Source organism: Lycium barbarum, chromosome 6 (assembly GCF_019175385.1).
Source record: "Lycium barbarum isolate Lr01 chromosome 6, ASM1917538v2, whole genome shotgun sequence".
NCBI classification, from domain to species: Eukaryota; Viridiplantae; Streptophyta; class Magnoliopsida; order Solanales; family Solanaceae; genus Lycium; species Lycium barbarum.
In genome coordinates, this window is record NC_083342.1 from 71,368,828 (window position 1) to 71,388,102 (window position 19,275).

A 19,275-nucleotide genomic window follows, 5' to 3' on the forward strand; every position below is an offset into this window, starting at 1 on the left:
ATTCGGGGCGTACCTGGACAGTGAATTAAATTGCAGGCTATACTCTCGAGCCCTCATGCTTCCTTGCTCTAGATTCAGGAACCTGTCCGCTCTAGCTCGGCGGACCTCGGGTGGCAAATAATGGCGAATAAAAGCGTCAACAAACTCTTGCCAAACGGGAGGAGGTGCATTTCCTGCCCTCGATGCTATCCAATTGTTATACCACAATACCGCCACATCACGGAGTCTATAAGAAGCCAACTCTACCGATTCAGTCTCAGAAGCATGCATGAGTTTCAGCGTCCACAGCATCTCATCAATGAAGCCTTGTGGGTCCTCATTCAGCTTCGACTCGAAAAATTCCGGAGGATTTAGAGTCAGGAAATCACGGGCTCTCGTGCTAGCGGAACGATCACTCGGGCCCGCATTCTGCCGCTGTGCCTGGGCGACAACCAATTGCGTCAATAGATGAATAGCTTCGGTCACTTGTTGACCCGAAGCAGCTGGTGGAGGAATTTGAGCGGAGGCTTCTCCTTGCTCTTCTACATTGGGCGAGGCCTCATTCTGTGATTCACCCTCGTCTACATTCATTTGAGGCTCTCTTTCCGCCCGCCTCTTTGTCGTAGCTTTGCCCTTCTGGGTGGCTGTAGCTTTTCCCTTTGGCGGCATTCTGAAATCATAACACACTTTTAGGAGGAACAAAGTCTTATGCATGGCTCTATCGCACGATCTCCTAAGAAGAAAGACGGTCATTTTCCTATATGCCCTGTAGCCTCCTGTCTATTGATGTGGTGCGCAACACACCATAAACAAGACTCTACTAGACACGGCTCGTAGACACTTCCTAGGATGAACTGCTCTGATACCCCTTCTGTCACGACCCCACTGGGGGCCGCGACGGGTACCCGAGGCTGACCACTGAGCACCCCTTATTCCCTCACTTATCATAGTCATTTACGCTTCTTTATCATTCACAAATTCATAATCGCATGACAATCATTTTTCGGTGGAAAGCACAATTAGTCTATACATATATATATAAATGCCTCAGTAGACTATCAAAATAATATATGTAATATATTTATGCATACCGTAGTAGACTTGTGAGACCATCTAACCCACACTACGCATCTACGAGCCTCTACTGACATACTATACATGTAGACGGAACAAGACTCCGTCATGCCCAAAATATACATATGTACTAAAAGAATAATCATAAGCACCTCTGAACAATGGAGTGCTTTCAATCAGCTGATAGCTCCTAAGAATCCGGATCGACCTCACCTCCCTGTCCACCTGTGGGCATGAACACAGCGTCCAAAGAAAACGGACGTCAGTACGAATGTTGTACTGAGTATGAGAGGCATGAACAATAACAACACATCAAGAAAATAAATGGAGCATCAAGTATGGAGCAACTGTACCTGGCTAGGAATCGTATGAAAAGTAATGCATGCTGACTTACTTTTATGCTTATCATCATCCCATGTATGCATATCATATATATATATATATATATATACTGCCCGACCATATAGGTGCGGTGTGATAATCAGTAACATTATCCCGCGTCCAGGCCTCCCGCGTCCGGGGTACCATCTCATGCCGCCCACTAGTGGTGTCTGCCCATGCCAACTGGCCATGGTGTATCGTATAGCTGCCCGCTTTCGCGGTGACTGCCCGACCAACTAGGCCCGGTGTAATATGATTATGACATGCTCATTATGAAATACTTATAATAATGTGCTTATCAAAATAAGCTCACAATTGTGCATGCATAGGGACTCTAGAACAAGTGTATTTTATCGAGGTGACGTAAGGTCGTGAACCCTCGATTCCATTATGGGCATTCATGAACATTCTGTCTCACCTTGAAGGTATTAGTATGTAAGGTGAGTGTATAAAATGGATGACATCATTTACTTTATAGGAATGTCATATCATGTCTCTTGACTCATATAGCTATTCATGATCTTAAGCTCTTGGCTTTCCGGAATATAGGAGAATCATGGAGAGGAAGAAGAATCATATCATGGGATTCATGCCATAGAAAGAAAAGGATTAGCCTCACATACCTTTGTCGCTTAGTTAAGCTATCGTTCACTTGTTCTCCTTCAATATCACGTTGCTACCTTCACGAGAGGATACGCATTATAGTTAGTCAATCGACCATAAGAACGCATCCTTATTTGTAGAGAAAATTGGGCAGCGTTTCCTTTGTTTCTACTACTTTTCTCATGTTCTATTTCAACTCCCAAACATTTACAACAATACTCACAATATCGTATCAACATTCATCACTTATCTATACTTAGCAAAATCCACCATTTTTCTCCAATTTCTCCACATTTAATGGTTCTAGCTCATCATCATAATTTTGCTTACTTCACACCTATTCCATGGTCTATACGCCACTTATAACGTATTCATCATCACAACATATCAACGTTCATGATTCCATTCAACTATCATTCAATTGTGACACTATTCATTCAGTAATGGCCCCTTTTCTATGTTCTTCTACATTTCAAGCATTTTAGCTTTCCAATACCTTAAATAACATGATAAAGTCATGAAACATACCTTATATGATGGTGGAACAAGCCTAGAGTGGAATCACTCCTTTAGCACCAAAACCCTTCTTCACCTCTTTTGGAATTTCTTGAAGGAGATGACTTCCAATTAGGTTTCATACACTTTGTTTCATAGATTTGGTGTTAATGATCATCGATTTCCTTGGTATTTTGTGGTTGAAGTGTTTGGAGTGTTCTTGTCACGACCCGGCTAGGGGGCCACGACGAGCACCCGGTGCTACCCCACCCGGGCACCCCCTTATCGTACATAACATAACATCTAGGTGAACCATAAGTCAATTCGTGCTTTTCTTATCGTTAATCATATTGATCCCATTAGACGACCATCATCATTTAACATATCATAGGCATCTATGCCACATCATAAGTACCAGGCCGAGGTGGCTAACAAAAGATATACAAAACATGGGCCGACATGGCCGAACATCTCTACCCACATACACATGACTACGAGCCTCTAAGAGTATGACATATCGTATGAGCGGGACAGGACCCCGCTATGCCCATAATTATATACACAAAATAATAAGTACCCAAAAGCTACGACTCCGAAAGAAATGGAGCTCTGCTATGCAATCTCTGAATAAGCAGCTATGGATCAAGTCTGTCTCCCTGTGCACCTGCGGGCATGACGCAGCCTCCACAAACAAAAGGACGTCAGTACGAAGAATGTACTGAGTATGTAAAGCATGATCAACATCAATATAGAATCATAATAGATATCATATGAAATATCATAGGAGGGGAGACAGTAATATCATCATCATCATGTCGCTTACTTGCATACATCGTCGTTCGTATCCCATAATAATAGCCATACCACTTTGTGTTCATATTCATATACATGCCCTTACTAAGTCTTATCACACTCATATTCATATTCATATTATATACATGGTCATATCATATACATAGTATTTACATAGCATACCCAACCTCGTAGGATCGGTGTGTCATACATACTTGGGCAACCAAGGCTCAAGATCATACATACCTGGCCCTACCAAGGCGTCAGGGTTATCCGTACCATCTGCAGAGGTGTGCGCGCGTTTCGTAATCGTATACATACTTTATACATAGTCATATAAATATAGTGTTACCCGGTATCATAAGCTCGGGGTCTTATTATAGCCCTTCATAGGCACACATACACATATATCGTAGCTCGTTAGCATCTCTAGTCTCGTTTTACTCTCATCATCATTACTATCCTCATCATTATCGTTACATCTACATTATAGACTTACTCGTCATACGAGGAACATAGTATAATTATAGTAAATATCAAGGGTCGTGAGCTTATGAGCTCGGAATGTCAACCATGTGAAGACAACATACTCATATAGAGGAATTAGGAGTTTGGCCAAGAACCATGCCTTATGAAAGAAGGGTTAGCCTTACATACCTTTTCGTCGGACTATTCTACACTTGCAGGTTTCCTTCCAATGCTAGCGTTTATACCTTCATTAATATCATAACAATGGTCATTAGTCATTCACATTATCCACATTATCTAGATTCCTCAATTTGCCTCTAATTCACCCACATTCATGGTCATAACACCCAACTTCGTCCATTCGTCTAAAGTGTCTAGTTCATGATCTTAATACCATTTATAACACATTCATATCACAACACAACAACATTCATAACTCAATTCAAACTATTTCTCAAAATGTCACTATTCATCATTCATGACCTAGTTGACCATATTTTCTACAATCCATGTATTTTAATTCTCCAATACCTTAAACATCATGTAAAAATCATGAATCTTACCTTAGAAGTTGTAGGAACAAGCTTTGGTTGATAATACTCCTCTTTGAGCAAAACCCTAGTTTTTCTCCATTTGGATTTCTTGACTTGGATGATCCTTGATGATTCCCTTATCCTTGATTCACTTGTCTTAATGTTATTGATGGCTTATAATTCTTGAAAAATCATATAATAAATGTAGAGAGAAGTTTTAGAGAGAAGTGGTGTAATGTTGTAATGAAATAAGACAAGTCTTGATCCTCATATTTAATGAATTGAAAAATCTGTGCTGGGTGAACAGTGGTCGTCCATGGAGGTTTACGGTCCGTATTTCAGTTTACGGACCGTCCCTCGTGGTCGTTTTTAAGCTTAAGCAGAACCAGTAACCTTGGCCTGCATGCATGGTGATTTACGACCATGGTTTACGGGCCGTAAATCACTTTACGGTCCGTCCACCAGGTCGTATTTTAGCCATTTCCTCAGCTGGCAGAAAGTTGAAGTTGGCCATGCCAGTTTACGACGTCAAGTTTACGGACCGTATTGCACTTTACGGTCCGTATTTTGCACTATACGACCACTGGGCCGTTTTGCCAACTTTCAATTTTTCTCATTTCTTGACTTTTCATTCTAATCATCCACATCCCTTTACATACATTTCCCATGAAACATTATACACTCGCACTCCTTGCACACATTATTAGTTCATTTACTTGCGTACCAACGGGAAATTTTCCGAGGTGTAACATTCTACCCCCTTTAGGAACATTCGTCCTCGAATGTTAAAGGCTTTGGGAATTCTATAAAAATTTCGCCAGAGTTTCCTCTGTAATGTGGCACTACCACCCTGTCACAACAACCCACAATAACAATGCCTCACAGGGCAATAATACAACAACACTAGAAATTTGGCCACACACGACCTGAATGTATAAAAGGAAAACATGCATACCTTATGATTTTGACGTCTCATCTTGGACTTCTTCCAAGGGCTGAAATAAATGTGGGTATTTGGATCGCATATTATCTTCTGCTTCCCATGTCATTTCCTCTCGATTGTTATTTCTCCACAGAACTTTAATTGAGGCCACTTCTTTGTTTCTAAGCCTCCGTACTTGCCTATCTAATATGGCAATGGGTATTTCATCATAAGTTAACTTTTCTGTCACTTGAATATCATTCACTGGGACTATCCTCGTAGGATCTCCAACACACTTCCGAAGCATCGAGACATGAAATACTGGATGGACTGACTCCAAATGTGGAGGTAGATCTAGCTCATAGGCCACCTTGCCTATTTTGCGCACAATTTCGTATGGCCCAATATACCGGGGACTGAGCTTCCCTTTTTTGCCAAATCTCATCACGCCCTTCGTCGGCGACACTTTCAAGAATACCCAATCCTTAACTTGGAACTCTAAGTCCCTTCGACGATTATCCGCATAGGACTTCTGGCGACCTTGAGCCGCTAATAACCGATCTTGTATAAGCTTGACTTTCTCTATAGCTTGCTGGACCAAATCTGGCCCTATCAACTTGGCTTCTCCGGTTTCAAACCACCCAATTGGGGATCTACACTTTCGCCCATATAGAGCCTCATACGACGCCATCTCTTTCTTTTCTGGTCGTACATCACTTAGACTTCCCATGGATCTGCGGCTAAGAGCGTCAGCCACAACGTTAGCCTTTCCGGGGTGATACAAGATATCAACATCGTAATCCTTTAGCAACTCCAACCATCGTCGTTGTCGCAAATTCAACTCTTTCTGCTTGAAGATATACAGAAGGCTCTTATGATCTGTATAAACATCCACATGGACACCATATAAATAATTTCGCCATATCTTTAATGCATGGACCACTGCGGCTAATTCTAAATCGTGGGTTGGATAGTTCTGTTCATGTTTCCGTAATTGTCTAGAAGCATACGCAATCACCTTACCATTTTGCATCAATACACAGCCTAGCCCGACGCCTGAAGCATCACAATAAATAACATATCCTTCCAATCCCTCTAGAAGTGTCAAGACTGGGGCTGAAGTCAATCGGTCTTTCAACTCTTGGAAACTACGCTCGCAAGCATCTGTCCATTGAAACTTAGCTGACTTCTGAGTCAACTTGGTGAGCGGTGCAGAAATAGAAGAGAAACCCTCAACAAAACTTCTGTAATAACCTGCTAAGCCCAAAAGGCTACGAACCTCCGTAGGGGTCGTAGGCCTTGGCCAAGTCTTCACTGCCTCAATCTTTTGGCTATCCACTCGAATACCGTCAGCTGCAACAATGTGGCCCAGAAATGCCACTGAGTTCAACCAAAACTCACACTTGGAGAATTTTGCAAACAACTCTCGAGCTCGAAGAACTCCAAGGACAATTCGCAAATGATCCGCATGCTCGTCCTCGGATCTAGAATACACTAAGATGTCGTCGATGAATACAATTATAAATAGATCCAGAAAAGGTCTGAATACATTGTTCATTAGGTCCATAAACACTGCCGGTGCATTAGTTAACCCGAACGACATCACTCGGAACTCAAAATGACCGTATCTTGTTCTGAAAGCTGTCTTAGGAATATCTTTCTCCCTAACTCTTACTTGGTGATACCCGGACCTCAAATCAATCTTTGAAAACCATTTGGCACCTTGCAATTGATCAAATAAATCATCAATCCTCGGGAGGGGATACTTGTTCTTAATTTTCACTTTATTCAATTGCCAATAATCAATGCACATTCTCAAAGAGCCATCCTTCTTCCGGACGAACAATACGGGTGCTCCCCACGGGGATGAACTAGGCCTAATGAAGCCTTTATCAAGCAAGTCTTTCAATTGGTCCTTCAACTCTTTCAGTTCTACGGGCGCCATTCTATAGGGAGGAATAGATATGGGTTTAGTGTCTGGCATCACATCAATCGCAAAATCAATCTCCCGCTCGGGAGGAAGGCCTGGAAGCTCTTCCGGAAACACATCCGGAAATTCATTCACTACTGGAACTGACTGAAGAGTCGGCGACTCAGCTTCTACATCTTGAACTCGCACTAGGTGATAAATACACCCTTTTGTGATCATCTTCCTTGCCTTTAGATAGGAAATAAACCTACCTTTTGGTGATGCCGCATTCCCTTTCCATTCTAAGACTGGTTCTCCCGGAAACTGGAAACGAACCATCTTCATTCTACAATCAACATTGGCATAACAAGAAGACAACCAATCCACCCATAATAACATCAAAATCTACCATTTGTAGCTCATGCAAATCAATCATGGTACGACGATCACAAATCACAATCACACAATTCCTATATACTCGGCTAGCTATTACCGAGTCACCCACGGGTGTAGACACCTCAAAAGGTTTGATAGACTCCGGCTCAATTATAAATCGACCCGCAATATATGGAGTAACATATGATAGTGTGGAGCCCGGATCAATCAAAGCATATACATCATGAGAGAATACCGATAATATACCTGTGACCACGTCAGGAGAAGACTCAAGATCTTGGCGTCCAGCCAAAGCATAAATACGGTGCTGAGGACCGCTAGTACTGGGAGCTCTGCCTCTACCTCTAACATGGCCGACTGGAGCATGTGAACCTGGCCCCGTAGGGCGTAAAGATGCCGAAGATCCGGCTACCGACCCTGATGGCTGGGTCCTACCTCTACCATGTACTGAGGGGCAATCACGCATAATATGGCCTGGCCAACCACATGAATAGCAATCATCCGAACCAAATCTGCATCGACCCCAATGCATCTTCCCACACTGGGAACACGGTGGTACGGGTGGCCTTGACTGGCCCAAATCACCTCTGAACTGAGGTCCTGTATAACTCGGACTTGGCCCTGAACGAGCAGATCTATCAAGGCCCTGGCCTGAAAAACGTGGAGGTGGACTGGTCATAGAATAGCCTGAATGGCTGGGAAGCTACTGTCTGTGTCCACCCCTAGACTCGCTCCTCGAACCTGAAGGTCTAGCTCTCTTGCTATGTCCCCTATCTTGCTCACGTTCATTTCTCCGCTGCTGTAGGTGTTCCTCTAATTCCTGAGCATGTGCCTGAATGCGTGCAATATCCATGCCATCCTGAAGGGACGCAGTTAAGCATTTATCCATCAAGTGTGGCCCTAGGCCTTTCACAAACCGGTGCACCCGATCGCCCATATCCGCTACCATGGCCGAAGCATACCTAGCCAAGGAATTGAAGCGGAGACTATACTCTGTAGCACTCATGCTACCTTGCCTCAGATTCAAGAATTTATCGACCCTAGCTCGCTGAACTTCTAGGGGCATATAATGACGGAGAAAAGCATCAACAAACTCTTGCCATAACGATGGAGGTGCATTGGCTCCCCGGGAAGCCATCCAAACCATATACCACTGGATTGAGACATCCCTCAATCTATATGACGCCAGCTCCACCGATTCGGTGTCTGAAGCATGTATCAACCGGAGCGTCCTTAGCATACCATCAATAAAGTCCTGGGGATCCTCCTCCAGTTTCGACCCAAAGAATTCCGGGGGTTTCAAAGCAATGAAGTCACGAGCCCTTGCACTAACAGCCCTGTCACCATGCCCTGAACTCTGCCTCTGAGTCTGGGCCGCAACCAACTGAGTCAACAAATTAATGGCCTCTTTGACATCTTGACCCGAAGCGTTTGGTGGAGGAGCTGGAGGTGCTGGAGCTGGGGCCGAGTGTCACGACCCAGCCCCGTGGGCCGCGACTGGCACCCTACCTGGGTACCCAGACCAAATCGCATATTCATTTCCGAATCCAAACTTATTTCAGAATTTTCAAGAAGTTATATCAAACATAATTTATATCGAAAATATGTCTTAAGCGGTCATATCAAATCAAACTCAAACAAAGCGGCGGAATAGACATCGCCGGTCAAAATACAATTATATACAAAAGGGCCATTTGGGGCCATCATATCAAACAGACCGCTTTAAGACCCGAAAGCAAAATCAGCCAATAAACACATAGGACCCTCGCCCCACATATATGACTACAGGCCTCTACGAACTCAAAACAAAAACATATGGCGAGACAGGGCCCCGCCGTACCCAGATAGTCAAATATACCGAATATATATACAAAGCGAAAGAGTCTGTACCAAAAGTGGACTCCGGATCAAATAAGAGTACTCCGGAATAGCAAGAAGTGAAGCCTACTGCGGAGGATCACCGATATCTGCACCTGCGGACATAAAACGCAGCCCCCGAGGAAAGGGGGTCAGTACGAAATATGTACTGAGTATGTAAAGCACGGAGTACAGAATTATGGATCAAAACCAAAAGCAAATCAAATGTCAAAGTGGGGTACAACTGGTATGTCAAAATCTGTATCGAAATCATATACATGTATTTTATGCAAACAAAATCATGCAAACGCTTAAGAACGTGGTCGCCACTCCGACGCTGGCGCCACACACAGCATAACACCAGAAGGTTTCAAATCTCCGTACATCCCCGAACACAAGCATAATCATAGGTGAGCGTATCGCATCACGAGCCATATCACAGCATAACTCCAAACGGAACCCGGCCCTATGGCGAAGCCTTGGGAACCGTAACACAGCATACAGCCGAATTATCATAAAACGCACGAATCAAAACCGGCCCGGGAACCGGTGAACGAAGTCATAATAAGGCACGAGCGGAGTCGTGAGCAAACAAATGCAAATCGTATTTCAAAATAGTGTTTCAAAACAAAGTAAACTCATAACTCATATCCTATTACAAAGTAGTCGAATACTTAGTCGACATAAGGTTTCATTTTGCAAAACGATTCCAAAATGGTCCATATAGTTCAAAACCTGGATTAGTGCATCGAATAGTCCAAACATACCCCGTGGAAGGATGTTCCAAAGATCAGAAGTGGTACGTTCAACTCTATTCCCAAAGATGGCCCGAAGGGCAAATCGGGCATTTTGGGGTAGCGGACCCACCTCGAGTCGAAGTGAGGTGGCGAACATATTTTTACGAGCAGTAATATGCCAAGGGTCATACATAATCATTTCTAGGTTACCCGACCACATTTCGATAGGTTTCGGACGAATAATGGCATTCTAGCCAAAAGGGAGCCTTTAGGCTTCAATCGAATTGAATGAATAGTAACTTTCCTGTGGATCGGGTTTCGAGGAGCAGAAATGCTCCGGAAGGTCTCATATTCAACTAACACACTAAGATATGCCAAATAAAGAATTGGGAAGCTTTACATACCTCTCAGATGTCGTAAGCTCCTCCAAAAGTCCGTCCCGTTTCGTCAAAAATCTGCAAATGGTCAAAGTTACCAATTGAGATTCTTAGGCTCAAAAATGCCTTTAACTCCATATTTGCCTACCGAAATTTCGGCAGCATTTCCCCTATAAATCTAACATCCCCGAGGCGTAGCTAGGCTCAAATTAACCAACCACAACAGCCCACACATCAACCAAACAATGTAAACAACAATCAATTCACTCTAGCTTCAAAGTCCTACATGATTTCTTAAGTTGGCAACTTTCCATTCAAACTTTCAAAATTACAATTCTATATCTACCTATTTGTATTCATTCCCACATTCAAACTTATACAACCACATTCTCATTACAATTCAAACCATACACGAAAATTGCACCAAAATCCATTAGTTCCATAATTCTTCAAAACATTAAAATTCACGACGAACATTCTAACTAACGTCGTTTCAATCCGAATTCGTCAACATCGATATAGATTCATATCTAAAGTCTATAGCACCCCAAAATATACATTGATATACATAAGAATACCAAGGATATACACTTTCCGATAATATCCGAATTCGTTTTCCACCGCCAATTTAATTCAACAATCAATCAATTACGATCTAAGGGTCACAACAACACATTATGCCAACTTAAACAAGATCAATTCAAACCATTTTTTTCCTTCCATAACTCACGGCCAAACACACTACACACACACACCCACGACTTTCTATTTACGTTAAAATTACGGGATCTCCATCTACTTCCAATGCTTAACACATTCACATCAATTCTATAACATAAAAGGGGCAAAATTCTTACCTTTCCTTGAAAACCCGACTTGTCGAAAACGTCGTCCTCGTGCCAAACTATTTATACCACGTCGGAGAGCGTCTTGAGTACTTCACAAATATGTAGCAACCAAGATTTTTGAATCACCACACAAGCTTGGAATTTTTCTCTTCTTTTCCCTTTTCATTTCGGCCGAACCCCTTTTTTTTGGTGAGTTCTTGATTTATGATTTGTTTCTTGGATATTTCTAAGTGTTCACTAGTATATATCCTTTTAGGGGTCATGTGCATCCGACCACTGGAATTTTGCTGCTTTCTGGGTAAGCCTCGTCAGTGGTGCTGAAATAGAAGAGAAATCCTCCACGAACCTGCGGTAATACCCAGCCAATCCAAGAAAACTACGCACCTCTGTCGGTGTAGTAGGCCTGGGCCAATTCTGCACAGCCTCAATCTTCTGCGTGTCGACCCGAATACCATCTGCGCCGACAATATGGCCCAAGAATGCCACAGAAGTCAACCAGAACTCACACTTAGAGAATTTAGCATATAACTTCTGCTGACGGAGGATGCCAAGTACCGTCCTCAAATGATCTGAATGCTCCTCGGCTGATCGCGAGTAAATCAGGATATCATCAATAAACACAATAACAAACATATCCAGGAAAGGCCGAAATACTCGGTTCATCAGATCCATAAATACTGCTGGAGCATTAGTCAGCCCGAAAGACATAACTCTGAACTCATAATGCCCGTACCGAGTCCTGAAAGCAGTCTTCGGGATATCTGACTCCCGTACTCGCACCTGATGATAACCAGAACGTAGATCTATCTTTGAAAAATGTCTAGCACCCTGCAGCTGATCAAACAAGTCATCGATCCGGGGAAGGGGATATTTATTCTTAATAGTCACCTTATTCAGTTGCCGGTAGTCAATACACATCCGCAACGACCCATCCTTCTTTCTGACAAACAATACCGGCGCTCCCCAGGGTGATGTGCTGGGCCTGATAAAACCCTTATCCAGAAAATCTTTCAGCTGCTCCTTCAACTCAGCCGGTGCCATCCTGTACGGAGGAATAGATATAGGCTGCGTATCCGGCATCAACTCTATAGAAAAATCAATCTCCCGCTCAGGCGGAAGGCCAGGAAGCTCATCAGGAAAAACATCTGGAAACTCACTGACGACCGGGACAGACTGAAGGGTAGGTACCTCCGCGACAGTATCATGCACACGAACCAAATGATAGATATAACCCTTCTGAATCATCTTCTTAGCCTTGAGGTATGAAATAAACTTACCCCTCGGCGATGCAGTAGATCCGAACCACTCTATGACTGGTTCCCCTGGAAACTGAAAACGGACTACCTTTTTCTGGCAGTCGACATTAGCATAACAGGAAGACAACCAGTCCATGCCCATAATGACGTCAAACTCAAGCATGTCTAACTCTATCAAATCAGCCTTAGTGCTACGATCATAAATGGTCACAGAACAATCCTTATAAATCTGTCTCGCTACGATAAAATCCCCAACTGGCGTAGCTACCTCAAATGGCTCTATAGGCTCAGACACTATCCCAATCTTACTAGCAACGAGCGGGGAAATATATGATAAAGTAGAGCCAGGGTCAATCAATGCATATACAGATCTGGAGAAAACCAGCAATGTACCAGTGACGACGTTTGGCGAAGCCTCCTGATCCTGGCGGCTGGCCAAAGCATATATGCGGTTCGAGGGACCGCTAGAACCTGAAGTGCCACCGCGGCCTCGACCGCGTCCTGCCGGTGCTGAAATACCTCGCCCTCCAGGGCGTGCAACTGATGGAGCAGAAGAAGAACCGGCGGCTGACCCTGTCTGCTGAGCAGCACTACCAGAACCGCTGGCCAAAGGGCAGTCTCTCATAAAGTGGCCCTGACCACCACACGAAAAGCAAGCTCCAGTCGCTCGGTAACACTCCCCGGGATGAGACTTCCCGCAATGAGGACAACGGGGCCTGGGTGGTCTGGCCTGGCTGGGACCCTTGGGTACTTGTGAACCTGCCACTCTGGAGCTCTGACCGGCCCCAGACGGTCCTGTACTATCGAATCTCCGGCTACCTGACTGAGTGCCCCGGCCGGAAGGAGGAAAATATCTGTCAGACTGCTGCTGCTGCTGAGGCTGTCCGCCTCGAGAATCCCCTGAATAACCCACGGATCTAGCCCTCTTGGGCGGCCTCCTGTCTCGATCTCTGCCAGCAGGATCAGATCTGCGACGGTCCTCCATACCCATCGCATAGGCCTGAAGCCGGGAAATGTCCATGTCTGCCTGCAATGACACTGCCATACAACTATCAACCAAATACCGGTCCAATCCCATAACATATCTGTGCATCCGATCGGACATATCTGCTACCACGGCCGGTGCATATCGGGCCAGAGAATCAAACTCAAGGTTATACTCGCGAACACTCCGACCCCTCTGCTGCAGACGTAAGAATCGATCAGCCCATGCCCGCCGTAACTCTGGGGGCAAAAAGTGGCGGGTGAATGCTGTCACAAACTGATCCCAAGTGGCTGGAGGGGCACCCTCTCCCCTAGACAACTCCCAAGTCTCGTACCAGTGGGTAGCCACATCTCGAAGCCGGTGCGAAGCCAGCTCAACCGACTCGGTCTCTGAAGCCCTGACCAAGTCCAGTGAGCGTCGCATCCCCCGAATAAAGTCGTGGGGGTCCTCGTCGGGCTTAGACCCGAAGAACTCTGGAGGGCCACATAGCAAAAACTCCCGAACTCTCAGGCTGTCCCGCCTGTCATCATCATCGTCGTCCCTCCGCCCGCGCCTGCGAGCCTGTCCTGCTACCAGTGTAGTCAACAGCTGTACAGCCTCCCTCAGGGTCCTATCCTCCGCCCCTGGCTGAGGAGCTGGAGTCTCAGGTGCGGGTACACGGACCTCTGGAGCTGCTGAAGGTCCTGCTCCAGGCTGTACTAGTGGGGGTGTAGCAGACCCCTCAGAATGAGGCACATCCTCGGGCAAATCATAGACACGAGCCCGGGTAGCTCGCTGTGCCTGGCTAGTCTCTCCAATCCTCGCCTTGCCCTTCTGGGCCGCCGTTGCCTTCTTCGGAGGCATCACTGCAAACACGAAGGCGAGTCAGATCAAAATCATCCTAATAGCTCAGCTCTATCGCACGATCTAAGATTACAAAGAAAGTAACATCCTAAATGCCCTGTAGCTTCCTGCTTATAGACGTGGTGCACAACACATCGATAAACAAGACTCTACGAGACATGGCCTGTAGACATTCCGAGGACAAACCGCTCTGATACCACTTTTGTCACGACCCAGCCCCGTGGGCCGCGACTGGCACCCTACCTGGGTACCCAGACCAAATCGCATATTCATTTCCGAATCCAAACTTATTTCAGAATTTTCAAGAAGTTATATCAAACATAATTTATATCGAAAATATGTCTTAAGCGGTCATATCAAATCAAACTCAAACAAAGCGGCGGAATAGACATCGCCGGTCAAAATACAATTATATACAAAAGGGCCATTTGGGGCCATCATATCAAACAGACCGCTTTAAGACCCGAAAGCAAAATCAGCCAATAAACACATAGGACCCTCGCCCCACATATATGACTACAGGCCTCTACGAACTCAAAACAAAAACATATGGCGAGACAGGGCCCCGCCGTACCCAGATAGTCAAATATACCGAATATATATACAAAGCGAAAGAGTCTGTACCAAAAGTGGACTCCGGATCAAATAAGAGTACTCCGGAATAGCAAGAAGTGAAGCCTACTGCGGAGGATCACCGATATCTGCACCTGCGGACATAAAACGCAGCCCCCGAGGAAAGGGGGTCAGTACGAAATATGTACTGAGTATGTAAAGCACGGAGTACAGAATTATGGATCAAAACCAAAAGCAAATCAAATGTCAAAGTGGGGTACAACTGGTATGTCAAAATCTGTATCGAAATCATATACATGTATTTTATGCAAACAAAATCATGCAAACGCTTAAGAACGTGGTCGCCACTCCGACGCTGGCGCCACACACAGCATAACACCAGAAGGTTTCAAATCTCCGTACATCCCCGAACACAAGCATAATCATAGGTGAGCGTATCGCATCACGAGCCATATCACAGCATAACTCCAAACGGAACCCGGCCCTATGGCGAAGCCTTGGGAACCGTAACACAGCATACGGCCGAATTATCATAAAACGTACGAATCAAAACCGGCCCGGGAACCGGTGAACGAAGTCATAATAAGGCACGAGCGGAGTCGTGAGCAAACAAATGCAAATCGTATTTCAAAATAGTGTTTCAAAACAAAGTAAACTCATAACTCATATCCTATTACAAAGTAGTCGAATACTTAGTCGACATAAGGTTTCATTTTGCAAAACGATTCCAAAATGGTCCATATAGTTCAAAACCTGGATTAGTGCATCGAATAGTCCAAACATACCCCGTGGAAGGATGTTCCAAAGATCAGAAGTGGTACGTTCAACTCTATTCCCAAAGATGGCCCGAAGGGCAAATCGGGCATTTTGGGGTAGCGGACCCACCTCGAGTCGAAGTGAGGTGGCGAACATATTTTTACGAGCAGTAATATGCCAAGGGTCATACATAATCATTTCTAGGTTACCCGACCACATTTCGATAGGTTTCGGACGAATAATGGCATTCTAGCCAAAAGGGAGCCTTTAGGCTTCAATCGAATTGAATGAATAGTAACTTTCCTGTGGATCGGGTTTCGAGGAGCAGAAATGCTCCGGAAGGTCTCATATTCAACTAACACACTAAGATATGCCAAATAAAGAATTGGGAAGCTTTACATACCTCTCAGATGTCGTAAGCTCCTCCAAAAGTCCGTCCCGTTTCGTCAAAAATCTGCAAATGGTCAAAGTTACCAATTGAGATTCTTAGGCTCAAAAATGCCTTTAACTCCATATTTGCCTACCGAAATTTCGGCAGCATTTCCCCTATAAATCTAACATCCCCGAGGCGTAGCTAGGCTCAAATTAACCAACCACAACAGCCCACACATCAACCAAACAATGTAAACAACAATCAATTCACTCTAGCTTCAAAGTCCTACATGATTTCTTAAGTTGGCAACTTTCCATTCAAACTTTCAAAATTCCAATTCTATATCTACCTATTTGTATTCATTCCCACATTCAAACTTATACAACCACATTCTCATTACAATTCAAACCATACACGAAAATTGCACCAAAATCCATTAGTTCCATAATTCTTCAAAACATTAAAATTCACGACGAACATTCTAACTAACGTCGTTTCAATCCGAATTCGTCAACATCGATATAGATTCATATCTAAAGTCTATAGCACCCCAAAATATACATTGATATACATAAGAATACCAAGGATATACACTTTCCGATAATATCCGAATTCGTTTTCCACCGCCAATTTAATTCAACAATCAATCAATTACGATCTAAGGGTCACAACAACACATTATGCCAACTTAAACAAGATCAATTCAAACCATTTCTTTCCTTCCATAACTCACGGCCAAACACACTACACACACACACCCACGACTTTCTATTTACGTTAAAATTACGGGATCTCCATCTACTTCCAATGCTTAACACATTCACATCAATTCTATAACATAAAAGGGGCAAAATTCTTACCTTTCCTTGAAAACCCGACTTGTCGAAAACGTCGTCCTCGTGCCAAACTATTTATACCACGTCGGAGAGCGTCTTGAGTACTTCACAAATATGTAGCAACCAAGATTTTTGAATCACCACACAAGCTTGGAATTTTTCTCTTCTTTTCCCTTTTCACTTCGGCCGAACCCCTTTTTTTTGGTGAGTTCTTGATTTATGATTTGTTTCTTGGATATTTCTAAGTGTTCACTAGTATATATCCTTTTAGGGGTCATGTGCATAGCACATGACCCTTTTAAAATGGCTTGGGCCTAAAGACATGGCCGGCCCCCTTTGTTCTTTTTGGGCTTCATTTGAGTTGTAATTTCTTTGGCCCAATTCTTGAAATGCCCCGTTTTGTAATTCCCGAAACTAATTTACGAAGTTCCAAATTTATCCTCGGCCTTCCCCGAGGTCTTAGCATTTAAAGTTTTCACAACCAACATAGTCATATTCACAAAAATTAAATCATTTCCTTTTTAACACGCAAATCGCAATTATTTCTCGATTTCCAATTATACGAAAACACGGGACATAACACTGAGGCTCCCTCACGCTCCTCAGTAATAGGCACTGTCTGGGAAGACTGAGATTGAGCCGCACTCTGGGAATCATCTTCCTCTACTACCGGTGGCGGTGCTCTTTCAGCCCGCTTTTCTGCCACCGTCTTGCCCTTTTGGGCTGCTGTAGCCTTTTTCTTTACAGGCATTCTCTGAAATACACAACACACTATTAAGGAACAAGAATTTCTTACATCATAGCTCTATCGCACGATTCTTATGAAGAAAGAAGGTCATTTATTCCTAAAATGTCCGCAGCTTCCTGTTTGTAAGTGTGGCGCGCAACACACCCATAACCAAGACTCTACTAGACACGGCTCGTAGACACATCCTACGACTGAACTGCTCTGATACCACTTTTGTCACAACCCGGCTAGAGGGCCGCGACGAGCACCCGGGCACCCCCTTATCGTACATAACATAACATCTAGGTGAACCATAAGTCAATTCGTGCTTTTTTTATGGTTAATCATATTGATCCCATTAGACGACCATCATCATTTAACATATCATAGGCATCTATGCCACATCATAAGTACCAGACCGACGTGGCTAACAAAATATATACAAAACATGGGCCGACATGGCCGAACATCTCTACCCACATACACATGATTACGAGCCTCTAAGAGTATGACATATCGTATGAGCGGGACAGGACCCCACTATGCCCATAATTATATACACAAAAGAATAAGTACCCAAAAGCTATGACTCCGAAAGAAATGGAGCTCTGCTATGCAATCTCTGAATAAGCAGCTATGGATCAAGTCTGTCTCCCTGTGCACCTGCGGGCATGACGCAGCGTCCACAAACAAAAGGACGTCAGTACGAAGAATGTACTGAGTATGTAAAGCATCATCAACATCAATATAGAAGCATAATAGATATCATATGAAATAGCATAGGAGGGGAGACAGTAATATCATCATCATCATGTCGCTTACTTGCATACATCGTCGTTCGTATCCCATAATAATAGCCATACCACTTTGTGTTCATATTCGTATACATGCCCTTACTAAGTATTATCACACTCATATTCATATTATATACATGGTCATATCATATACATAGTATTTACATAGCATACCCAACCTCGTAGGATCGGTGTGTCATACATACTTGGGCAACCAAGGCTCAAGATCATACATACCTGGCCCTACCAAGGCGTCAGGGTTATCCGTACCATCTGCAGAGGTGTGCGCGCGATTCGTAATCGTATACATACTTTATACATAGTCATATACATATAGTCTTACCCAGCATCATAAGCTCGGGGTCTTATTATAGCCCTTCATAGGCACACATACACATATATCGTAGCTCGTAAGCATCTCTAGTCTCGTTTTACTCTCATCATCATTACTATCCTCATCATTATCGTTACATCTACATTATAGACTTACTCGTCATACGAGGAACATAGTATAATTATAGTACATATCAAGGGTCGTGAGCTTATGAGCTCGGAATGTCAACCATGTGAAGACAACATACTCATATATAGGAATTAGGAGTTTGGCCAAGAACCATGCCTTATGAAAGAAGGGTTAGCCTTACATACCTTTTCATCGGACTATTCTACACTTGCACGTTTCCTTCCAATGCTAGCGTTTATACCTTCGTTAATATCATAACAATGGTCATTAGTTATTCACATTATCCACATTATCTAGA